The sequence below is a fragment of the Camelus dromedarius genome, unplaced genomic scaffold (assembly GCF_036321535.1).
Source record: "Camelus dromedarius isolate mCamDro1 unplaced genomic scaffold, mCamDro1.pat HAP1_SCAFFOLD_117, whole genome shotgun sequence".
Classification (NCBI taxonomy): domain Eukaryota; kingdom Metazoa; phylum Chordata; class Mammalia; order Artiodactyla; family Camelidae; genus Camelus; species Camelus dromedarius.
Genome location: NW_026989731.1, coordinates 1,467,213 through 1,491,970, shown reverse-complemented (window position 1 = coordinate 1,491,970; position 24,758 = coordinate 1,467,213). Strand labels below are relative to the sequence as shown.

Sequence of the window (24,758 nt, the reverse complement as noted above, 5' to 3'; positions counted from 1 at the left end):
TTTTATCATAATCGTGACCCTGAACGCCATATATGAGAAAGTGGCAATCAAGTTGACTGAGTCTGTTTAGCTCCTTCTGCAGCTGAGGTCATTTCTACACCAGTTTTAGAACCAGGTCAAAACAGAGACTTTATCTTTTAGGCACTTCAATTCCAGTACATTACAGTCTTTAGAAAACTTCAAGTGTAAACGTATTTTCTCTAGCCTATATGAGAAGTGAATTAGCTGCAGCTTTGCATTAGTAAAAGGGACAAAGAAAGCTTTAGAATGTCCAAGCTCTGTGTAAATATGTCAGTGTTTAATAATAATTTCAATTACACTAGATCATGTACCCTATTGTTGAAAGTAAATAGTCTCTTTATTGCAAATAAGTGGAAGAGGGTCGTGGTTCCAGTGGCAGATTTGCTTGTGCGTTACGGAGAGGACAAGTAATCACACTGTTATGTGTCCTCCCCCCATGCTGTTCCTGTTAGTGTAGCTCCATTCTCATCAGCTGTGGCTTCTATAACAAATGTTTCTTCTCTCTGGCTTGTATCCCAGCCAGCGGCTTAGCGGCCCTAGTTAACTGCTTCCCACACACTGCATGTGGCTGGGTCGTTCTCCCAGTTGTCTGCTCAGTGGTCATCTTCTGAAAACACTAAGACCAATTCAAATTTTGAACTAGGAGGATGTTTTATGTTCCCCAAATTCTTCTAGAAAGTTGCCCCGTGTTTTGTTTGTTTCCTTCAATAGTCCTACCTTCCTGCCGTTCAGGGAGACAAGAGAATTTCATTTAGCAGGATGTTTAGAAGTAGCTTTCTTTCAACTTACACCTGACAGAGGACAGTTCTTGCCCATTGGATACTGTTGTGCTTATAAATATTAAGGAACGGGTGACTTTGTTTTTTATTTTTGCCTTGTGTGATATTGCATTCATAGTGGGAGAAACTCTTACAACAGTGTGTACAGTTGGAATTAACATAGTAGCTATGTTAAGGAATTCAAAACAGCTTATATGAAAAAAGTGTGAATTGTGTATATATATATATATATATATATATATATATATATATATATACATATTTAGCGTGTTAACTCATGTGTCCGTGGCTTTGATTATGGTCTCAAAGCTGTACACAGTTTTACAGACTTAACTTTTCTTTATTCTAGCTGCAGAGATCCCAAGGACCAGACTGACTGTGGGAACAACCTAGCCATGAAGGTGTTCTTCTTCCAGTTTTTCAACTACTACTCCTCGTGTTTCTATATCACATTCTTTAAGGGCAGATTTGTGACTTATCCTGGAGATCTGGTGTATTGGCTGTGAAAATACAGAAATGAAGACGTGTGAATACAGCTTTGTGTTCGGACAGTCTAACCTGTTTCATATTTTCTCTTAGTTGCCCAATGAAGAGTGTCTTTACTCTCTGTTCCTTAGATTTTTTTAGGCATAAAATAATGACTTTATTTCATGTTAGAGCTATCTAAAATTTAAATGAGATTTTCTTTCTAATATTCCAGTGTGACCCAGGTGGCTGTCTCCTTGAACTGATGATGCAGCTGACAATAATCATGGGAGGACAGTCCATCTGGAATAACATACAAGAGATGTTACTTCCGTGAGTACTAAGTCATGTGATCTTGGGGTGAGAACGGCCCACCCATCCAAGTAATTTTCCTGCATGCCCATCTCTAAAACAGGGGAGACTCTCTGCTTATTAAAGCTCTCCAGATAAGATGATCCAGCCAACAGTGTAAACATACCTCCTGTTTAATAATTATGTTTAAATATCTTCCTTTTTATGTTTAAATTAAATCCTCAAGTGCTATAGTTTCTGCTTATTAGCCCATCACTGGGGACTGACTGATCAGAGCCCGTTGAGAGATGGCCCTTTTTGGGGCCGTGAACTAAGTTTTCCCACAACTTCCTGCAACTTTCTCCTCCTTTTATACATGCATTTAAAAATCCATAACAGGAATTTGTTGAGTGCCTAGTATGTGTTAGTCACTGTATTAAATGTTGTATATATATGTGTGTGTGTGTGTACAATTTAATCACCCAAACAATCCTTATTCTTATCTTCCTTTTCAAATGAAGATCCTGTGGCTTAAAGAGGGTAAATGATTTGCCCAAGTTCTCATTGCCAATAAGAGACCACTGTGGGACTCAGATGTAAGACCCTATCTCACGGAATTCATGTTCTTCTAAGAACAGAGACTCTCTTGGTGTCCTAAGGCACAGGGCTACATAATGTTTTAAGAGACTCTTGTCTAAAATAATAACTACAGAGGTTTTGACTTACTGTTCTCTTCCTAAAAATGAGAAAAGCAGATGTTAGCAAAGGTCACACTGTCCTTTGGATTTTCACATAAACCCAATCCCATATCAAAGTGGACAGTCCAGTGTTATCTGCAATTTCTGAACATTTCAAGGAGCTTAGTGTATTTGCTTTCTGTTGTAACAAGTATCCCCAAGTGACATGGTAGTAGGAAGAAAAAAGAAATAGTCTCCACTAAACAACACAAATTTAACCTTGTAGGGTTCTTGAACGCAGGAGCCTGCTGAAGTCAAAATATTGGCACGGCTGTTTCTGAAGGCCTCAGGGGAAACTGTATCTTTGACTTTTCTGGCTTCCAGAGGCCACCTACGTCTCTTGGCCTGTGACCTCTTTTCCTTCTCTCAAGGTCAGCATGGTTGTGTGCCTCTGACTCTGATCCTGTGGTCAAATCTCCTCTCCTCTCTCCCCTCTTCTGTCTCCCTCTTCCTACTTTAATGACCCTGGTGATTACAATGGGCTCACCTCTATAATCCAGCTCGTCTCTCTTAGAGTAGGCTGGTTAGCAACATTAACCGCATCTGAAACCATAGACCCCCTTTGCCAGGGAAACTGACCTCTTCCTATTTTCTGGTGATAAGGACATAGACATATTGGGGGGGAACATTTTTCTGCCAACCACACTAAGCTTTTTAAGATAATTTCTGGCTTTGAGTTTCTGTCCTCATGAAACTGTTGATATCTCTTCTGTCTTGCCTTCCACAAAAGCATTCTGCTCCTGGCCAACCTAACTGCATTGCTCACCACTCTCTGTGGTGTCCCTCAAAACCAATTACACAAGCAATTCTTACTGTTGTTTGGAGCATGGAGGAGAAACTCAAACAACTTGAATTTTGAAATAAAAACCTCCATCATTTTACAATCTTCCATGCCACTATAAAAAAAATTATTTTTTTAACTTCATTTTTTAATTTTTAAACTATTTTAAACTTTGTAACTTTTTTAAACTTTACTTTTTTTCTTATCATCCTTCATTGTAAGCTCCAGAAACCTGCTATTCTGCCCACCGCATCCAAGTTCCCTTTCACTGTTTCTCCTCCCTTCCCTAACTTTCCTTCACTCTCCCTTATTACCAATTTTCTGTCCATTCTCTTTATAGGGCAGTTAAATTATTTTTTCTTTCCTTCTTTCTGTTTTTGCAGAGTGAACACATTTGTGTGTCAGTGTGTCCTTCCACATTTCTTCACAAGGTCTTCATCTTTCAGCTTCAGGATGGATTACTGTGGTCTGTCTCTAAACAAAGGCATTTCCCTTGTCCCCCAGCTCACCACGCCCCTCAAAATAAAGATTCTGATCTTTGCTGTGAAATGAATCTTTTTTTTCCCAACTGTGCAGTAGACAACTCTTACCCTGAGCTCAAAGTCAGATTTCTCCAGAGGAGTAAAAGTAGCTCATGTGCAAATAATACTACTTTTCTCTGTGAAAAGAAATAGATCAGATAGAGGAAATACTTAACTCAGATTACTCAAAAGCATTTCCTGAAGGAAATAGGTTAATTATTTAACACTAAATTTTGTTGAATCTGGTTATCAGTGAGCTATTTTTACCAATCAAGAAGGATATATTTCCTAAATTGGTACTGAGCAATTCATGTGAAATGAAACTTGCTCACATGAACTAGTTTAAAGTAAAGGATGCATTATAGTATCTGTGGTCTGTTTATACCTTCGCTTAAGTAAGCACATTGTTGTAGGTTCCAGTGAGCTGAACTTTGCCTACATGTATTTCTACTCTGGGCTAAAATATTTAGGGAATATATTTTGAATTATGTTTCCCTTTTTTGAATACCAGAAATTCTGAATGGTAGCCAAGTTTGAGGGTGGCTTGTGTTTTCCTCACTGCCTCTTCTCTTTGTATAAGGTGTCAGTTTCCTTCTTAATTTTTCATATAAAATCCTAACATACTAAAGATCTATCAATTACTCTTGCTGCCCCAAAACTATACCCATCCTCAAAAATACATAGGAAGGGAAAAGAAAACTTATCAAAGTTAGTGACTATTTTCATGCTATTTAAATATGTCTAAAGGAACATAATGAAATGAATTTTACCATATCACACCTGCCTCCACCCCCCAATCCCATGTGGGTTTGTTGAGTAGGATTCTGGGAGCAAATGAAGAAGGACAGTGATGCCATGATCCAGGCTCTCTCTGGGGTCTCCCCAGCACTTGGATCAGTACTTGGTATGAAGTAGGCTTCAGTCCGAGCCAGCTGAGTGAGTGAGTGACTCACAGGCATCGAATGCATAACATCAGTGAATTAACAGCCTTCTTTGTAGGACTCAGAGTATAAGCTGAGTGACCTATGGCCTTCCCAGCCTCACGTGCTATTTTGACGTTGGGGTCATTTCTGGGAATGTTATTCTGTACTTGACAAAAGTCTAGTACAATTCCAGGGTTAAGTAACTTGCCCTAGGGAAATTTTATGATAAAATATTAAGAAAAATGGTTAAAAGCCCAACATGACATAGCATTGTCCTTTGGTGTTTAGATAATGTATGGCTGTAATTTTCTTACTTTATATGCTTTCTACATTTTCCACCGTGTGTACGCACTGCTATATAGTAAGAAAATGCAAATGTTTAAAAGAGAAATTCTCTCTTCTCCAGATATGATTTGGTTAGAGGATGAGTCAGATAGATATAATAAGAGAATCTTAAATACATGTGTCCATAATTCACTCTTTAAATCCAGGAACAGGAAACTCAGGAATGAAATAGATTAAGAGAATCAAAGATACTTGTATTCAAGATTAGCAAGTAGGAGTGTCCTCAACAGAAATGGTGATTATCTATAATTCAGGGATTAAATGTGATAATGAACGTACAAAGACAACATGAAGTAAAAAATGCCACGTGGGAAGCACTGAGTAAAGGGCAATTTACCATGATTATGCCAATATGTGTGGTCAATTCCCAAGCAAATGATTGTGTAACCCCTGCTAGAGGGAGAAAGCTTCCAGCCTTGGCTGGAGAGTGGGGAGGATCCAGTGTCTGTATTTTTTAAAATGTCTACAGGTGCTTCTCATGTGCAAATTGGTATCCCTGCACGAGAACCATAAATCAACAGAAAACCCAAAAGACCGAGGACAATAATGGGTTGCCGACAGCCCAAGCTTTTCTGCCATAGATGAGTGGTTCCACGCAGGAAGACTGAGCAAGAGGCTCAGAGCCTTAGCTAAGGACAAGCAAGTCGGGACTTCTAATACGACCTAATGCCATCGACGGGGGAGGGCAGTTCAGCACAAGAAGGGAGCACCAGGTGAGTTAACATGGAAGTTACTCCCTGGATCCAAACCGTGATGGATTTGGGTCCCGGAGGGTTAAAGCCCTGCTTCCATTGGGCATGGACCGGATTCCACAAGAGGCTGAGACAGGAATTATGAGGCAGAGAAAAATTCCCCCAGGGGACTCCCGAGTCTGGGTGCCTGGAAGGGTGATGGACGAGCACGGTCCCAGCTCCACCCGCACGGCAGGGCTCCGAGTGTCTGTGGAGCTGCGCGCTCCCGGCTGGGCCTCAGACCTGACTTCAGTGCTCCGGGCTGCGGCCTGGGGAGCGGTGCCAGGAGCAAGCTGTCCCCGTCATTCTCGTAAGTGCTGCAGTGACCCTCACCCTTGTGGCCACGGTGTTCCCAAGCCAAGGGTCTAAGTGACTTCAACCTTATTTACAGGTGACCACAGCCGGTTAGCCTGTGCTGCTCAAAAAGAAGATCCCATATGGGGTTTTGATGTGTTAGGGGGTTTGCTAATACCTGGCCTGCTTTGAATCGTTTCATCCTGACAGCAGCCTGGGCAGGGGAAGTTTCATCTCCCAATTTTATTTCAACTTTTTTGTTGAAAGTATAGTTGGTGTACAAGATTGTGTTAATTCTTTGTGTACAGCATAGTGATTCACTTATACATACATATATATATATATATATATATATTCCTTGTCATATACTTTTCCACTATAGGCTATTAAAAGTTATTGAATGTAGTTCCCTGTGCTATAAGGTAGGATCTTGTTGTTTGAAACAAAAATTACTAAACAAAGTAACAAAGGAAGCAGACTAAACCTAGCCATGTATACGGCACAGTTGAGTTTTTCTCAGGATTTAAATGTGGTTTTGATCTCCAGGATCTCTTTATCAACTTATCATATGTAAAGTGCCTGTGGAACACTTCTCAGAAAAATGTTTAAAAATCATAAGATTTAGAGAATAAAGAAGGAAGATAATTATACTGAAAAGCAGGTATCAAAATATAGAGATGGGCATTTGTGATACAGTAATATCTGAATTATTGTAAGGACGTGTTGAATAAGAGGATCCAGTGGTGGGTCTACTGACCGCAACATTCTGCCACAGCAGTGAGTGTAAATCAACTTCTGAGATCTGCAACAATTGCATTTTGAATGTAAATAAAGTTAAATAACAAATAAGCCATGAAGTGTGGATTCAGATTCAGGGGTATCTCGAATCCATATCCCCACCCCTTCACAGAGCTCCCTGCTCTTCCCCTAATGTCATTGAAAGAATTGGGGAAAGTTTGTGAAGCGAAGGGCATGTTCCATTGCAAAGAAATCTCGTAGCAACCCTGGGAGCATGGCCAGGGAAAGCTTAACGCTGAGATCAGAGGCTGTGGGAAACCTAGCAGGGGCAGCTCTTTAAAAGTCACATCATATACCCTGTGTGTGTCCACGTGTGTGTGCATACAGACGTGTGGGCATGTATGATGTATACACCTGCCTTTCGTGTGAAGCCGCCTCACTGTCCAAATTTGAAATCCATCCAAACGTGCAGTGCAGTCAGCCGAAGCTCTGCCAGATGCTAAGATGTCTGTTGTTGCTCTGTCTCTTCTGCTGAACTCCACGAGTAAACCACGCGCCAGCTGTTGCTTTCAGGGACAACAGCTCTGTAGGCTACATGTCCATGCCTTCTTTCACTGCCAACTCCGAATTCCTTTCAGGACAAATTGCCATTTGAAAAAGGGGGAAGAATTCTGTTGTCCCACAAGCCTCTGAGTGAGGAAAAAATATAACCTTATAGACAGCTCTGTGGGACAACATCCAGAAGGGGGCAGAGCACTGGGCTGCGAGTCGAGGCTGTTTATTTCAAGCTCTGCACTGAATTTGAGGTGGCATGTCACTTCTTTGGCCCTTGATTTGTTCAGCTTAAATTAGGGTCTTGGACCTGTTCGATCCAACGTTAGAGTATCACTTTTCTGCTCAGTGATCCTCCATGGCTCCACAATTCCTTCAGAGGGAAAAATGCCCACATCCTCACGGCAGCCTCTAAGGCTCCACCCCCCAAAACCACCACTTATTTCCTATTCACTCTGGCCCACACCAGCCTCCATGCTGTCTGTCCAGCTTGAGGGACCTCAAGGCCTGTGATCACTGTTCCCTCTGCCCACCCCTTTGTCTCCGTCTTTGCCTTATTCAAAGGTCACTTGCCCCATCCACACTCCTCCCTACCACACATTCCTCGCCCTCCTTTATTTTCCTCTGCAGCACTTATCACCAGCTCACAGACCCTGTATTTCTTTCTTTTACTTATTTTGTCTGACAATTTACAGACTGGAAAGGCCTTGGTGGATAATAGCAGAGAAATGGGGAAAAAACAAATGAGGGTAGGTATCTTCTAAAAGCTAAAGTGCCTACCTGAAAAGGAGGTAGGAGATAAAGTAGTAGTAGTCGTTACAATTTTGGTAAACCCAAGGTACGTATTCAGGACTAGTTTTCACAATACTTGAGTGTAGGTAGGCAGCAATAAAAAGAAATTTATCCTGAAAACAAGAAATTAAATTCTTGGGAAGATGATGTGTTCAGCTTGAAATGTCAGTAATACTTTTATGACCTTGGTCTGATAATATCTTGCCTTATAATTTGATCTGTTTGGCAGCTGGGTCATGAATCTAATGATGCCACAGTTTCGGGAGCAGAACATACCACCCCACGATGGGAATGGGACAACCATCTGTATCCCACGGGCAAACTGGGGTTATTTTATGAATACCCTGAAATGAGTAATTCATCAGTGGAGATTTCTGTGCTGTCGGTTATACTAGAATATGCTTTCGGTCTCAGAAGCATCGGTTACCGAGCCAAACAAAGACCTAGCATACCGAAACGGAGCCCGCTTTTCTCAATTAGATGCAATTATGCAGTTAGGCTTTCAAATAGGTTGCCTGTGTATATCTTTGTCAATATTTATGTTGTACAAAGCTGAAGGTTTACTGCCAAGGAATGAAATGGAATACTCATTCAGGTAAGTCTCCATCATTGATTCTCAGATCCTTCTGGTCATGTCGTCTAAGGATGAACTCAGAACCGTTACTAGATGTGACTCAGCACGTGCTGCAGCCCGTGTGGCAAAGCTGTTGGCTGATATCCTTCTAAACAGAGTCATGTGAGCCCGCCAGCCTGTGCAGAAAGCCCGCAAGAGCATCCTGCCTCATGGCAGCAAGGGTCACAGGGTCAACCCTTCCACACCTCACACCTGCCTTTGACATTATTCCTATTTCTTCTGGCAGATGGTTTCTGCCTGGTTCCTTGAGTGACCTCATGGCACATCACTGGCTTGAATTCAGGATGAATTTGCTGATTTGGAGTATTGGTAGAACACAGATCCCCTCCTTCTCCAATGTCTTTGTCCATTTCTGTAAATTTGCTTGGCCTTTGTTTCTCTTTGTTTGAACTTGGTTTTGAGCTCTCGGTTGCCTTTAAATTGTTGCATCTCAAAATAGATTTCCATAGGAAACTTCATCTTTTCTATTATGCATGGCGCACTTTTATCTACTAGAAGGCTGATGATGTGCACGTTTTGTATCTGAGCCCTTTCAGCTCACCACTGCCTAGAATTACTTTTTTTTTTTTTAAGCTTAGGAGACAGGAAAGTATTTTGGTCAATAGGCTTTGCATTTATGCATGCGGGTTCATGTCTGCAAGACACCCTATTGGGCTTCCTGTTTATAAGTCTACAGAAAGAGGTAGTTTTCTTTTTCCTAAATTACATGCTATATATATAATAATTGCTTTTAAAATATATAATATACATAGAAACGCATCTGATTCCCTCGGTGAATGAAAGGTCATTTTGTGGCATCTTCAGTCAGCTATGCTTTGTGGCCTGGTGTCTGATTTGAGTTTCATCTTTGCTTTTGTTGTGCTTAGTGACCAGGTTCGATTAAGGGTGCAGCTCCTGTCCCTGGTGTAGAAATTATTTTCGTTTTTTCTGCTTATTTTCAAAAGGACTTTAAGCCAATGACCTAGTATTCCAAAATGAGTCATAATTGTAAATATTTCTTATTGGGGCTATTATCAGCATTAATAATAACAACAACATTCTGAGGGCAGCATATCATTTGGTATTTTAACACACACGAAAAATGCCTTGGAAAATAGTTATTGTTCTAGTTAAGTCAAATAAAGGTCATTGTTAAAGAAAAGTTGTACGCTTTTGGGAGAAATTGATAGGACTTTTAGAACTTTATAGTCTCATTAAAATACTAATTAAATAATTCAGCCTAACTCTACCCTACATAACAGGATGGAGTAACAGCTATTCTAGAGAGATTGTTCAGATTTATTCGTTTTCCTATTCTCTAAATAATCCCTAACGAATTAGAAATTTCAATCCATTTTTGAGAGTAGGCAGTCTGTTATTCTGTATTCAACGCTGGAGTGAAACTTATTTTGTGTTCTTTTCGTTCATGGGAGATAGGATTTCCAAGTGCTTTTTGAATTATTTTTGTTCCTCTCAAATAAAGTGCCTTTGGTGGTGATCTCCTGACCTCAGTTTCCTCCTCCCAGTTTTCCCCATGATCATTAATGACACCACACCTGCCTTTTTAGTTATGCCTCTTAGCTGCTGAAGGGGAACAGCTTCTGAAAGATGACCCTGGAGCCCTCCACCCTTGCTTCTTTAGGCCTCGCACCCAGCCACCATCCCTAGTCTCCTTCGCCAGAAGTATCTTTCTCTGCTTTTCTGCCTGGAAGGACTCTTGCCAAGCCTTGGCAGCAAACCCTCCACTTTTTAGAGATTTTCTGCTCTCCTCTCTAAGCATGAATTGCAGTTGATTCTTGTCTTGATGGTGCGTGATCATGTCAGTGTCCATTGCGCTCCCCGGCAGGACTGATCCTGTCGGAGGCAGTAGTCAGGCTTTTCATCTTCCCGTGCATGTCTGGAGCACCACAGCCTGGACCCTGGTTCTCATACGTGTTTAAGTGACTTGAGCTTGGAGTTTCAACGCACTCACATACAACTGTTAGATGAGTTGGTGGTAACATTGCCCCCAAGGCCCCCACAAGGTTCTATAGGGCATATGTTTTTTTCTGAGTGAAATTTCTCTTTTATTTGTTCTAGTGATTTCCCCACTGTCCTTTGAGATTATTGGAGTAACCCTGAGTTACTAACCACAATAGCTCACCCCCACAAGCAAAAGATCCTGCTGTTTAAGAACTCAGACACGGGACATAAGAGAAATAATCTATCAGTCTTAAAATCTGGAAGCCATAAGATACCGTTTTGTACTTAGAGCACCCACAGCACAAACACCAGTCTCTCAAGAACTTGGCGCTGCCTTCCCAGAGGGCGGGTGCCGTAAGTGAAATGCAGTGAGTGATGAAGTGAGAGCTCTTCGTCTCTGGTACTGCCTTTTCCACCCTTGCTGTGTTAACTTGATCTTCCCTTCATATATTATGTTCTCCATTTAATTTACTGCAGTTAATATCAGTTGTTCTTCAACATCTCCTTGCACCCGCCCCTTCCATTCCCTCTCTCTCCATTGTTATCCCATCCACGCCTCTCCTGCGCTCTCCAGGACCAGGCCTTTCTCCCCCACGCCCTCACCTCTGTTCTGTCTGCCCACCACCTGTACTGACATTTCCTTAACTCCGCAGAATGAACTTTCCAAAATGGCAGCTGTGTACCTGGGGGGGATTGTAGACCTCTCATCTCTTTACTGATTCATTCGTTTATCTATCCAACAAACACTGAGCACCTGCTATGCCAAACACTGTATCAACTGCTGGGGAGACCAAGACAGGTAAGACTTGGTGTCTGCACTCCGCAGGCCAGGAGAGACTTGGCGAGTAGTTGATGGATTGCTAAGCAGGTGAACACAAATTGGACTGCATAGAGCTGGAAATATTTGAAGTGAATTTTGAAAGGTGAAAGGAAGTTAGCTCTCTAATGTGTGGTAGAGGGAGTGGACACTTCATGCAGAGAGGTAGAGACATATAAGAGTACACGGCATGAAGCGGCTTGGCCAGACTGAAGAACAACAAGTAGGGTTAGAACAAAGTATCCACAGGTGGGAATATCAGGTGCACAAGGCCACTGTCACGATGGGTCTTGTGTGCTTAGGCTTGAATGTATCCTTAAAGAAACAGGGCTATTGGAATATATGTAAGCAAGAGAATTGCATAATGATTATGTTAAAGTGGATCTGGTTATACTGGCAGCAGAATGGAAAATAACATTTTTGGGGGGAGGCCCATATTTTGGGGGGAAAGGATATTTTGAGGGCCACCCCAGGTAATCCAGACAAGTGGCACACGCCTGCAGAGAGGCCCTGGGCAGAGGGAGAGAGTCGTGGGCGGCAGAAGTGGTGACTGCTGCAGACGGGACTACAGGGCCGGGGCGGCGGGATGCAGAGCTGCTGAGGTGACTTTCCAGTGGCCCATCTGGAGAGCGGATCTGCAGGGGGAGTGTAAGGGGAGGAGATGCTTTCGAGGAGATGGTTCTGTGTGTGGCATTTTGATTGCAAAATGTCTATGGAACATCTGAGGGGTGATGCCCTTTGTTAAGATGGATTCAACAGTCAGGAGCTCAGAGGAGCTGTGGGTGAGGCCGTGGGGGCGATTCATTCCTGCCAAGTGGAGGATTGAGGACGAGGCCCTGGGGAAAAGGGCCATGTACATGGCACATGGGAGAAGAGAAATCCACCAAGAGAAAGATGAATAGCAGAGCAGTTGGGAGAAACTAGTTGAGGCAACACAGAGAAGGCTGTAACCTGGCTTAAGAGGGATTTGAACACTGACTAAAAGGAGCATAGTGAGAAAGGGGGGGTGTGTGGGGCAATAAAGCAAGAGCTAAAGCCCACATTAAATTGCCAAGCCTGGGGAAAAGGAGGAGGAGGACTATACTTAGGTAGACTTTAAAAAACAGATCTGTGTGTATCTGTGTGTGTGCATATGTGCACACACACTTTTCTGTCTGGGCTTTTTAAATTTATTTAAGTAAAACAGAAATTAAGGGGGGAAAACATCCCACTGAGAGGAAAATATTTGTCCACGGCAAAAGCTAACTGGCAATCAAATAAACACGAGCTGAAAATGCTGACTAGTTTGAAACATGCAGCCACCGGCAGTGCAAATCCTGTCTCAGTGCTGCGATGAGGGCCGTGGGGGTTGCAGGGATCTGAGCCCTGAGGAGTCTTCAGCGCAGGTACTTCTCCAAGAAACTGGACTTTAAAGGGAAGAAGAAAGTGTAGAACATATCAGAGAGCAATACAGGGCCGTGAGAGAGGGTTGGGCGAGGGTTCGTTTTGTTTTACAGTGGGCGTTTCTGGCCTTGCTGAGTTGCTAGGCCTTTGCTCTTTTTGGTCTTTGTTCCAAAAGCTTTTTAGAAAGTTCTTCTCGCTTGAAAATCTGAACAGATTAAATCATGTTGGGTTATTTCTGGTGTTTTATTTTTTAATTAAAAAATTATCTGGAATTTATTTTAATGTCATAAATGAGGACACTCTACCAGGTCTTCCAATGATTTAGCTAATTACTGCAGAACTTGAATCCACTGATTTGAAGTGTCAGTTTTATAATATTACTAAAATCTCATAAATATCCACGTCTATTCTTGAAATGTAATGTATTTCATTCATACTCTCAGTGCACTATTTCTATACTGTTTCCATGACCATAGAATAATACCTCCTAGAGTTGGTCCTGTTTTATCCTTTACCAGAATATCCCTAATACTACAAATTCAAACATCCCTCCTCATTACTTTATTTGTATATATAGGTATATTTCTGGAATACATTTAGGATCACCTTTCAGATTTTTTTCTTAAATCCATTTGGGATTATTAACTAAATTTGCATTCAGATACTAAATTTATTTTGGAGAAAAAATGTTCTATGTCCCCCAAATTTGAGTCTGCCAACTGAAGAGGGTGGTGCATTCTACTGTTCATTCAATCATCTTTTTTTTTTCTTTTTTTAAATCATTTATCAGAATCTCCTTAATATTTTTCATTAATTTATTTCTGAATAGTCTGTGCCTTCTTTGTCATTATAAAATGATATCTTTTCTGGATTTTGATCTGGGTTGATTGCTAATAAACTCTTAATTTCTGGCTTCTCTTGAATAAGAAGGAGATCTGACAATGTGAGGCCCTATTTCCAATATGGTGATGGTGAGCATTGCATTTCCTTAGGATGCCCACTTGCCAATTTGCCAGTGGCTGCACCCACTCCAAGCATTTCTGCTACTTACCTGCCCCCATAGGCAGATGAGCTCATGTAGGGTTAGGTGGGTTATGGACACAGATACTGACATCAATGCTGCCACGCTGCTGACCCTGTGGCGTCACTAACTCTGGTTCTTGCTCTCTGACCTCCCTGAATATGACAGCTCCTTTTGGGCTGTGGAACTGCTGCATCTTTCCAGCACTGTCGGCTTTTCTGCAACACACCCCTGCCTCTCAGGTCAGAAGCAAATGTCAGCTCCTCCTACCCATCCACCCCAATCACGGTCTTGCCGTTCCTGGCCAGAGTGGTCCCTACCCCTTGACTGAGCAGTAACCCTAAAGGGACTATAAATTTGCCTCTCATCCACTGTCTTAGTTACATACCTGTGCTAGTTTACTTTAAATGTCTGCCAGTTAGGAGGGGAGAGTCTAAAAGTCTTTTAGATCTCTGACCTTATCATTTCTAACCACTCCCCCACCCTATGGAACAGCTTACCACAGATCTCTGCTGCCCCATCTGTAGCATTGCCCTGTAAATTACAGAGAGAAAAGAACTTCTAAGCCACCACCATAACTTTGACTTCCTGTGACCACACAGACTATAGAAATATCAAGATAAAAATTCCTGAAGAAGAATAATTTGCTTAGGAAGACACTTTATTTGCATACCTTTCTGTGACTTGTAATAACTTCATAGACTCTCTGAATGTGCTGCACTCACCTTCCCAGACTCAAGGGAGCTTGCTCACTTGCCTATATTCAGTGTATTTCCTCCAACATTCTCTATGCATAGCTTTCCCAAAGGTACATTTCTTATTTCTATTTAAATTGTTAGATACATCCACAATATTCTTTTTTTAATCCTCAAATACAAATCATCTTCCAAGATTGTATTATTTCAACACTGAGAGTGAATAATATGCTTCAAGATTCCCAAGTTTATTATGAGCAAATAATTATGGTTGGTTGAAGATTTTTAAGTATGTTATTCCTACTAAGGTTATATACGTGAAAGAAACAGGTTGTAATGAGTCTTCTTCCCAGAGATTTTATATTTGCCTTTTGTTTGGATTCTTTCACTGTTGAACATTATTATTACCATGAACGTCTTTTCTCTTTGGGATTTAGTTCACCATTTTCCCCTCTCTCTTTACAGGAGTAAAAGAATTTATGTTGTCCTTCCATCCATCCACCACTCCATGTTGTGTGTCCATTCCTTCAACAGGTATTCAGTTTGGGTTCACCACCGTATATGTGGCCTCTTTCCAGTGGCCCCTCTGTTGGCTCTGGAGAACAATATATTGGAAATCAGAGTGGGTACGTGGAAACTTGACTACCCAGTATAGACGCATTGTGCCAGAAAAAGCCCAGAACATCACAGCGTGGCAGCCCACCATGCAAGGAACAGCAATTCTGGCTGTGGTGGACCAATGTGAATAAAAAGGCTTCATTGGGTGAAGACTTAGAAAAGTCCAAATATGCATTGGCGTTGTTTCCTAAGGAATCTAGTGTTGGGTACTGTTTAATATGAGAGGGAGATGCTAACACTATCATCGTTATAAACAACATAGTTGTTGTAACTATAATTGTTATTATTTTTAATATATTTTCTTTATAATTATTATTTGTGACTTACAAGACCCTTACAGAGGCAGTTGTTAAGGAGCATGGCCGTTATACTGTTGCTGAAGTGTTAATTCAGTAGAAGCATGGTAATAGCATTAATAAGTACTCACTCTTTTGATCCTCACATTAACTATGAAAGTCACCCAGCAGTGCTTGTATAATGGAGATAGAAATCTATCCGTTTAAGTGTTTGTAGAACTTAAAATAAGAGCAGACATTCCACCGCATTTGACCATATATTCCAGACTATCAGTTTAAAGTAGGAACTACCTGATGAGGCCATAGAAACCCTTTGTGCATCCCCAATCATTCACTACCTTCCTTGTCCCCTGGGGCAGTGGTTCTTCCAGATGGTGGCCCCATCTCTCCTCCCCACCCCACTCTTGGCCTTTGCTACCAACTGTTGGTCATTAGCTAAGCATCCTCATGTCCTGCATGTGTCTGAGCTGTGAGGGAACAGAACTCAGCTGTTTACAAACTGTATTGACTATGACCAGTCTGAACAGCCTCTCTCCTTCCCTGCCCACAAACCCACAGGGCAACAGGGGGCTCAAACCACAGCGATTCCCATGCCAGCCCATCAGGGAACCTTCTTCCCTAGAAATATTCTTACAACCAGAGATGTTTCCTCCCTTACTTCACTGCCAGTTTCACTCCCAGGTTACAGTCCCCAACATAAGGCTATCCCAGTTTGAATTTCTTAAGTCGCATTGACCCTGAGTACCTGGCATTTTCCTATGAGCACTCATAGAAATAGAACAGGGCCAGGCAGTGGCTGTGGGCCAGGTTCCTGGGTGAGGGGACTTGCTGGGCGCTTCAGGTTCTGTAGCCTGGCCCGAGCTTAGCTCCCAGCACGGCGTCTTCCCATCTGCCTGATTTCGGGCCAGGCTTCAACATTTCAGAGTTTCATTTTATCATCTGCAAACAGAATAATCCCCTGCTGCATATTTTAAGACTGTTATGTACCACAAAGTGTGCTTAGGGAATTCAGTGAGTCAATGCATGGAAGTCACACAACCTGGTCCTCAGGGAATGTTAGTTATCTTCATTATGCACCATCGATAAAATTGGCTCACAGACTTGGCCAGGTATCAAAGCTACAGGCACAAGAATTTGACAGTGTGTTACTGTCTGGATCATAGTCACAATTTTACACAGTAAAACAAGATACCTGGGACCACCCAGCTGTCAGCCCACCCGACTCCCCACCCCAGGATCCCTCAATTTATCTGATTTGCTTGCTACCCCTACTTTTTGGAAAAAGTTGGCAAATCACACACAGTCAATGACTGCTAGGTTATGTCCATTCCCATTCACTCAAATTTCCCCATTTTCAGTATCCACTGTGCTGCAAAACATAGACTAATGTTCATAAAAATGACAGCAAGGCCTTTCCCGTTACACAGTCAGAGAACTACGAATCTGTCATGTTTAATATGCCATGTGACACTAAGCAAAGCAGGAAAACAGGTTTCTGTGCTTTTAGAAAGTTTTTAACAATGACGTTTGAAACTAAAAGTGTTTTTGTTTGGCCTTCAGCTAACCAGAAAATTCAATTGACTCCTATTACCCATTACTCAGGTGTCCTGGTTTGATTGTATTAGGCACTTTTTCCTCATCTCCCCAGCATGGCTTTGCTCCATCAGCACAGATGGAGTGTCTCCAAGGCTGCTCCGTGTGCATAGGCGTGTGTATGCACACATGTGCACCCACTGATTGGTGCCACTGATTCATATCCAGGAGTTGTTCTGTCTTATAACTCAAGCATTGCTTTATTATATCCTAGAAAACTGCTTTTAGATCATTGATTGAAATATACACCATCCTTTTGCCCACATTAGGAAGTGACATTTTCCAAGACACAGGTCCTGTGTGCTTGTATATATGTATAAGTAAGAATTAAATATGTATGTCATCCCCTCACATATTTAATTTGTGCCTTCCCAATTGAATGTGCACAGTAAAATCTAACATCCCATAACAGGAGAACTTTTAGGAAGTAAGAAGAAGGAATTAGCCACCATGGAGAAGACAGGATATCAAGCAGGAGTTTGGTATAAAGTCATTTATTCTAAAGCTGCTCTGGCTCAATAAATAAGTGGAATTGACATTGTTGTATCATGGCAGAGCATCTGATATTGAAGACCGATTTTAATTTACTTTGATATAAGTGGAAAATTGTGTCAGAACAGCATGGGAAATGAAGAACACTGCATCTATCTGTACTCCTGAAGTGTGTTTCAGAGCTGCTCAATTTTGAGGAAAATTATCTTGTCTGGAGACAATAGAATTATTTTCATTGTTGGAATTTTTGTAGCTCCCAGAAGCACATCTGCAGGTGATTCTGTAAAAGTCTAGAGTTGACTTAAATAGCAGTAAATTTTAGCCTATTGAAATCAGGAGATGTGAAATATTTTTGCCTACCACCACCACCACCGCCACCGCCACCACCAGGCAAGCACTTGTACACCCAGAGAGATTTCACATCAGAGGGAATGACAAAGCTGGTTCTGTTACTGAGGCCAAACTTGCTCTGCTCACTGCACAACAGTGATAAAAAATAAATCAGGAGACAAGGTTTTGGGGCAAGGAATAGTAACTTTATTCAGAAAGCTGGCAGACCAAGAAGATGGGGGACTAATGTCCTGGAGAATCATCTTTCCCAAGTCAGAATTAAGGCTCCTTTTGAACTAAAAAGGGGAGGGGATGTGGTTGGTTGTGCAAATTTCTTGCTGCCGGCATTCTTTGTTCTTGCAGCCATCCATGTGGCTCAGGCTATTGTGTCCCTGTAAGCCTGCAACAAAACAAAGGTTATTCTCTATTTTGCAACTTGCCATCTCTTCGTAAGTGCAGAAGTGCTAACATCCTTAAAGGTCAGAGCCCCAAGAATAGGCTTTCCTGTAGGTTTTAGGCTAAAGGCAACGTTGTTTTACAAAAGGTGCAGAGCCAGCAAGATTAAGCCTGGAAAACAGGGCACAGTGATTCATACTGAAGGAACAGATCCAATATGGCGTCAGATTTGTTCTCAACTACAGTTTTAGTTAGGGGAAATTTTGCAGCACAAAATCCCCTCAGTTGTTTTTCTTGCTTTGCCTGAGATCTTGTTTGCTGGGTTGTGGTCTCATGGTGTCAAAACCGTATGTTCAGATGAATACTCTTAAAATCATATGGTGCACAAAACATATCTATTCTGCTTCAAAAAATGACTGAAACATTTAGCTTTGTTTATTCCCATAGAATTTGGATTGAATCTATTCTCGACTTTCTTCTTCTTCAAACCAGTTTTTTACTGGAGGATTTAAAGCCCAAATTAAAGAATTTTGGAGAAGACTCATGTAATTTATAAGACGTTTACATCCGAATTTAAGACTGACTCATATTTGTACTTTTAATCAAAGAACACATTAAACTTTGTTAGTCGATCATTTATGACGTTTTAAACTATGTCCATGTAATCTTTTGGAAGTTGAGAAGCTTAGACAATTGATATAACAAAACAGGTATCACTGCTTAACTGTGTGAATGAAAGAATCCCAGTATAGTTTCCTGAAAGTATATTTTATTAAAAATAATAACGAATTCTTGCTCTCTAATAAAGCAACAGACAGAAGCACATACTGAGTGTTTAAAAAGAATAATACTGTGGGAAAAATTATCTAAGCAACTCAAGATAGTATAGAGAAAAAAGTATGAACTTGAAGGAAAATACATATTGTGCAATTAATATCTTATTTTTAAGAAGCAAATGATTAAAAAAACCAATTTTTAAATGATTTCTCGAAAAAGGAGTTATACAAAGCCAACTTATTTTCATAAGTGTTACATAAAACAGGGCTATCTAAATCTATATTATTAAAGAATAAAATATATGAAATATATCTCCAAGGTTAATTGATTTTCATAATATTATAATTTTTGAAAATATAACTTACATATACATATCCAAGAAGCTCTTCAGATAAACACAGTAACCTAGTATACAGTTATACCTATTCCACATAAAAAATGAAAAGGCAAGGATAAGGCCCTTGCTTATGCACTGCCACTGGACTTCTGGATATTCCTTTAGGTTAAAGACCAAAAGCAAAGTAACTAGTCTACTTTGAAGTGGTCGCTCAAGATTTTAAGATATTCACTATCTATATCCAGTTACAGGAAAGACTTAAGATTTCTGAAGTTTAAAAAAAAGAAATCAACTCCTGAAAACGAAATTCTGTAATGTCTCATGGCCATAACTATAAAGGCTCTAAATTAAAGCCCCCTTAACTGTTTTTTTACAAGCACAGGTCATGATCATCACTTTCAAATTCCATTTATGCTAGATGAATGAACGTCTCCCCACATGCTAAATTCTGAGAGTTAAGTGTGTGTGAAAGCCATCAGTCACCTACCTTATTGAAAAAACACAGTTTCATTTAAGTGGGAAACAACACTACATACATACATATGGGGAGGAACAAGTTCCAACTGGGAATTAAAGTGAAAACTGCAGGAACTTAAAATCGGCAGAGGAAAAATACTGAGAATCCAGAGTAAGTGTTTTAACTGCAAACCATTTCCCTTAACCTAGATGAACGAACGTCTTTCCACATGATCAATTCTGAGATTTAAGTGTGAGTGAAAAAAGTCAATCACGTAGCTTGTTGGGAACACAGCTTCTTTTCAGTGGGAAACTACACTACATACATATATATGAGGAGGTTCTAGCTCCAAATCTGTTTTACAGTAAAAACTGCATGAACTTCCAACAAGCACTAGGAAACATACTGAAACCAGAGTAAGTGATTCTACTGAAACTCACTTCATTTGAGCTAGATGAACGAATGTCTCTCCACATTCTATGGTCTGAGATATAAGTGTGAGTGAAAGAAGACATTCACTTAGCTCGTTAGGAAAACAAATTTCTTTTCAGTTGGATTCTACACTTCATAAATATATATTTATTGTTACTACCTCGAACTCGGGTTTACAATGAAAACTGCATGAATTAAAACCCGGCATTTCGAAACAGAATGAGAAACAAGAGTAAGTGATCCTACAGCATCCAATTCCGTTTGTGCTACATGAAAGAACATCTCTCCAAATGCTCAGTTCTCAGGTATAAGTGTGTGTGGCCATCAATCATCTAGCTTCTTGGGAACATAAAGTTTCTTTAATTTGGAAGCTACAAGACATACATATATATGGGGAGGTACAAGCTCCAACTCGGTTTTACACTGAAAATTGCATGAACTTCAAAACGGTACTAGGAAAAATACTGAGAAACCAGAGTAAGTGTTTTTACAGCAACAAATTTCCTCTGTGTTAGATGAACGAACGTCTCTCCTCATACTCAGTTCTGAGAGATAATTGTGTGTGAAAGACGACATTCACATAGTTGGATGGAAAAAAAGGTTATTTTCAGTTGGAAAAAACAGAAAATATATATATGTGGGGAGGTACAAGCTCCAACAGGGTTTTAAGGTGAAAACAGCATTAATTCCAAACCATCACTAGGAAACATACTGAGAAAACAAAGTAAGTGTTTCTATGGCAACCCCTTCCATTTCTGCTAAATTATAGAACGTCTCTCCACAGGCTCAGTTCCGAAAGATAAATTTGTGTAAAAGCCTAACTTCACCTAGACTATAGGGAACATACAGATCCTTTTCAGTTGGAAATTACACTCCATACATATATATGGGGAGTTTCTAGCTCCAACACGGTATTAGAGTTAAAAATTTAAAGTTCAAACCGGAAATAGGAAAAAGACTGACTAACAAGAGTAAGTGTCTCACCTTCAATCCGTTCCCTCTGTGCTAAATGAACGAAAGTCTCTAAACAAGCTCAGTTCTGAGAGATAAGTGTGTGTGAAAGCCGAACTTCACCTAGATTGTTGGGAACACAAAGTTTCCTTTCACTTAGAAACAACACAGCATGGATATATATAGGGAGGTACTAGCTCCAACTCAGTTTTACAGTGAAAAATACAGGAACATCAAACCGGAACTAGGAAAGAGACAGAAAAACCAGAGTAATTGTTTCTCCTGCAACCCGTTCCCATTGTGCTAGATGAAAGAAAGTCTCTCAACATACTCAGTTCTAAGAGATAATTGTGTGGGGAAGCCGCCCATCACCTAGCTTGTTGGGAACACAAAGTTTCTTTTTAGTTGGAAACTACACTGCATAAATATATACGGGGAGGTACAAACTCCAACTTGGTTTTTCATTGAAAACTGCAGGAATTTCTTACCAGCACTAGGAAACAGACTGAGAATAGAGAGTAAGTGTTTATCTTGCAAACAGTTCCGTATGGACTACATGAGCCAACGTCTCTCAATATGCTCAGGTCTGAGGGATAAGTGTGTGTGAAAGCTATGCTTCACCTAGCTTGTTGGGAACACAAAGTTTCTTATCAGTTGGAAACAACACGGCATACATATTTATGGGGAGATACTAACTCCAAGTCGATTTTACAGTGAAAACGGCAGGAATTTGAAAACGGCACTACGAAAAAGACTGATAAACCAGAGTTAGTGTTCTACTGCAACATATTCCTTTTGTGCTAGATGAACGAAAGTCTCTCCACATGCTCAGTTCTGAGAGATAATTATGTGTGAAAGCCGTCCTTCACCTAGCGTGCTGGGTACACAAAGTTTCTTTTAAGTTGGAAACTGCACTATATACATATATATGGTGAGGTACAAGCGCCAATACGGTTTTTCAGTGAAAACTGCAGGGACTTCAAACAGGCCCTAGAAACAGACTGAGAAAACAGAGAAAAATATTTTCCCTGCAACCCGTTCCCTTTCTAATAGGTGAACGAATGACTCTCAACATGCTGAGTACTGAGAGATAATTTTGTGTGGAAACCGTCCTTCAACAAGCGTGTTGGGAACACAAGATTCTTTTCAGTTGGAAACTACACTACATACATATATATGGGGAGGCACTAGCTCCAACTCGTCTTTACAGTGAAAACGGCAGGAATTTGAAACCGGTACTAGGAAAAAGCATGAGAAACCAGAGTAAGTGTTCTCCTGCAAACCGTTCCTTTTGTGCTAGATAAATGAACGTCTCTCCACATGCTCAGTTCTGAGAGATAAGTGTGTGTGAAAGCCGTTCTTCACCTAGCTTTTTGGGAACACAAAGTTTCTTTTACTTTGGTATACACACTTCATACATATATATGGCTAGGTACTAATTCCAACTCAGTTTTACAGTGAAAAGGGCAGGAATTTGAAACCGGCACTAGGAAACAGAATGAGAAACCAGACTATGTGTTTCTCCTGCAAACTGTTCCCTTCATGCTAGATGAACAAACGTCTCTCCACATGGTCTTTTCGGAGAGAGAAGTGCGTGTGAAAGCCGTCCTTCACCTAGCTTGTTGGCAACACAAATTTTCTTTTCATTTTGAAACTACGCTACTTACACATATATGGGGAGGTACTAGTTCCAACTCGGTTTTACACTGAAAACTGTAGGAACTTCAAACCGACAGAAAGAAAAACACTTTGAAAGCAAAATGTTTCTCCTTTATCACGTTCCCTTCGTGCTAGAGGAACGAATATCTCTCAAAATGCTCAGTCTGAGAGATACGTATGTGTGAAATGCGTACTTTACCTAAGTTGTTGGGAAGACAAAGATTCTTTACAGTTAGAAATTTTACTACATACATATATATTTCGGGAGGTTCTAGCTCCAACTCTGTTTTCAGTGAAAATTGCATGAACTTGAAACGGGAACTGGGAAACAGACTGAGAATCCAGTGTAACTGTTTCTACTATTACACTTTCCCTTAGAGCTTGATGAACGAAATTCCTCCACTTGCTCAGTTCTGAGAGATACGTGTGTGGGAAAGCCACCCTTCACCTAGCTCTTTGGGAACACATGGTTTATTTTTAGTTCAAACTACACTGCATAAATATATAAAGGGAGGTACAATCTCCAACTCGTTTTTTCATTGAAAACTGCAGGAATTTCTAACCGGAACTAGGAAAGAGACTGAGAAAACAAAGTAAATGTTTCTCCTACAACCAGTTCCCTTTGGAATACATGACGGAACGTCTCTCCACATGCTCAGTTGAGAGAAAATTTTTTGTGAAAGCCGTCCTTCAACAAGCTTGCTGGGAACATATAATTTTTTATCAGTTAGAAAGTACACTATATGGATATATATGTTGAGGTAATAGCTCCAATAAAGTTTTACAGTGAAAACTGCTGGAACATCAAACCGGCACTAGGAAACAAACTGAGAAAGCAGAACAATAGTTTCCACTGCAAACCGTTTCCTTTGTGCTAGATGAACGAACGTCTGTCAACATGCTGTGTTCTGAGAGATGTTTGTGAGAAAGCCGTCTTTCATATATCTTGTTGAGAACACAAAGTTTTTTTCAGATGAAAAAAATTATCTACATATGTATGGGGAGGTAGAAGTTCCAACACGTTTTAAGTTTGAAAACTTCATAAACTTCACACAGGCACAAGGAAACAGACTGAGAAACAAGAGAAAGTGTTTTCCCTGCAACCCGTTCCCTTTGTGCTGGATGAACGAACGTCTATCCACATGCTCAGTTCTGAGAGATAATGTTTTGTGGAAACCGCCTTCACCAAGCTTGTTGTGAACACAAAGATTCATTTCCTTTGGAAACTACACTACATACATATATATGTAGAGGTACTAGTTCCAAATATTCATTACTGTGGCAACTGCAGGAGCTTCAAATCGGCACTAGGGAACAGACTGAGAACCAAAAGTAAGTGTTTCCCCTGCAAGCCGTTCCCTTTGTGCTAGTTGAACGACCGTCTATCCACAAGCTCTGTTCTGAGAGATAATTCTGTGTGAAAACCGAACTTCACAAGGTTTGTTGGGAACACAAATAATCTGTTCAGTTTGAAACTACAGTACATATGTATATATATGGAGGTACTATCTTCAACTCGGTTTTAGATTGAAAACTGCAGGCACTTCAAGCAGACACAAGGAAACAGAGTGCGAAAACTGAGTAAGTGATTTTCTTGTAAACGTTCCCTGTGTGCTAAATGAACGAACGTCTCTCCACATGCTCAGATCTGAGAGATAAGTGTATGTGAAAGCCGTCCTTCACCTAGCTTGTCGGTAACACAAAGGTTCTTTTCAGTTGGAAACTACACTACATACCTATAAAAGGGTAGTTAATAGCTCAAACTCGGATTTACACTGAAATCTGCAGGAACTTCAATCCGGCACTAGGAAACAGTCTGAGAAACCAGAGTAGGTTTTTCTCCTGCAATTCATCCCCTTTTTTCTAGATGAAAAACTTCTCTCCACATGCTCATTTCTCAGATAATGGTGTATGAAAGCTGTCCTTCCCCTAGCCTGTTGGAAACACAAAGATTGTTTT

At 40.7% G+C, this 24,758-nt stretch overlaps 1 long non-coding RNA gene across 2 annotated transcripts in view; it reads left to right on the top strand.

The window, feature by feature from the left end:
* LOC135320493 (uncharacterized) overlaps positions 1-15,312 on the top strand; it is a 52,758-nt gene extending 37,446 nt beyond the window's left edge. The window contains exons 6-7 of one of the 2 annotated variants that reach the window (XR_010379643.1): positions 1,501-1,598; positions 14,927-15,312. This is a non-coding gene — a long non-coding RNA (uncharacterized LOC135320493). Of the gene's footprint in view, positions 1-1,500; positions 1,599-5,332; positions 5,932-14,926 lie in introns of those variants that run through there. The other variant, XR_010379642.1, reaches the window with a different exon arrangement.
* Positions 15,313-24,758: the final 9,446 nt, after the last annotated feature.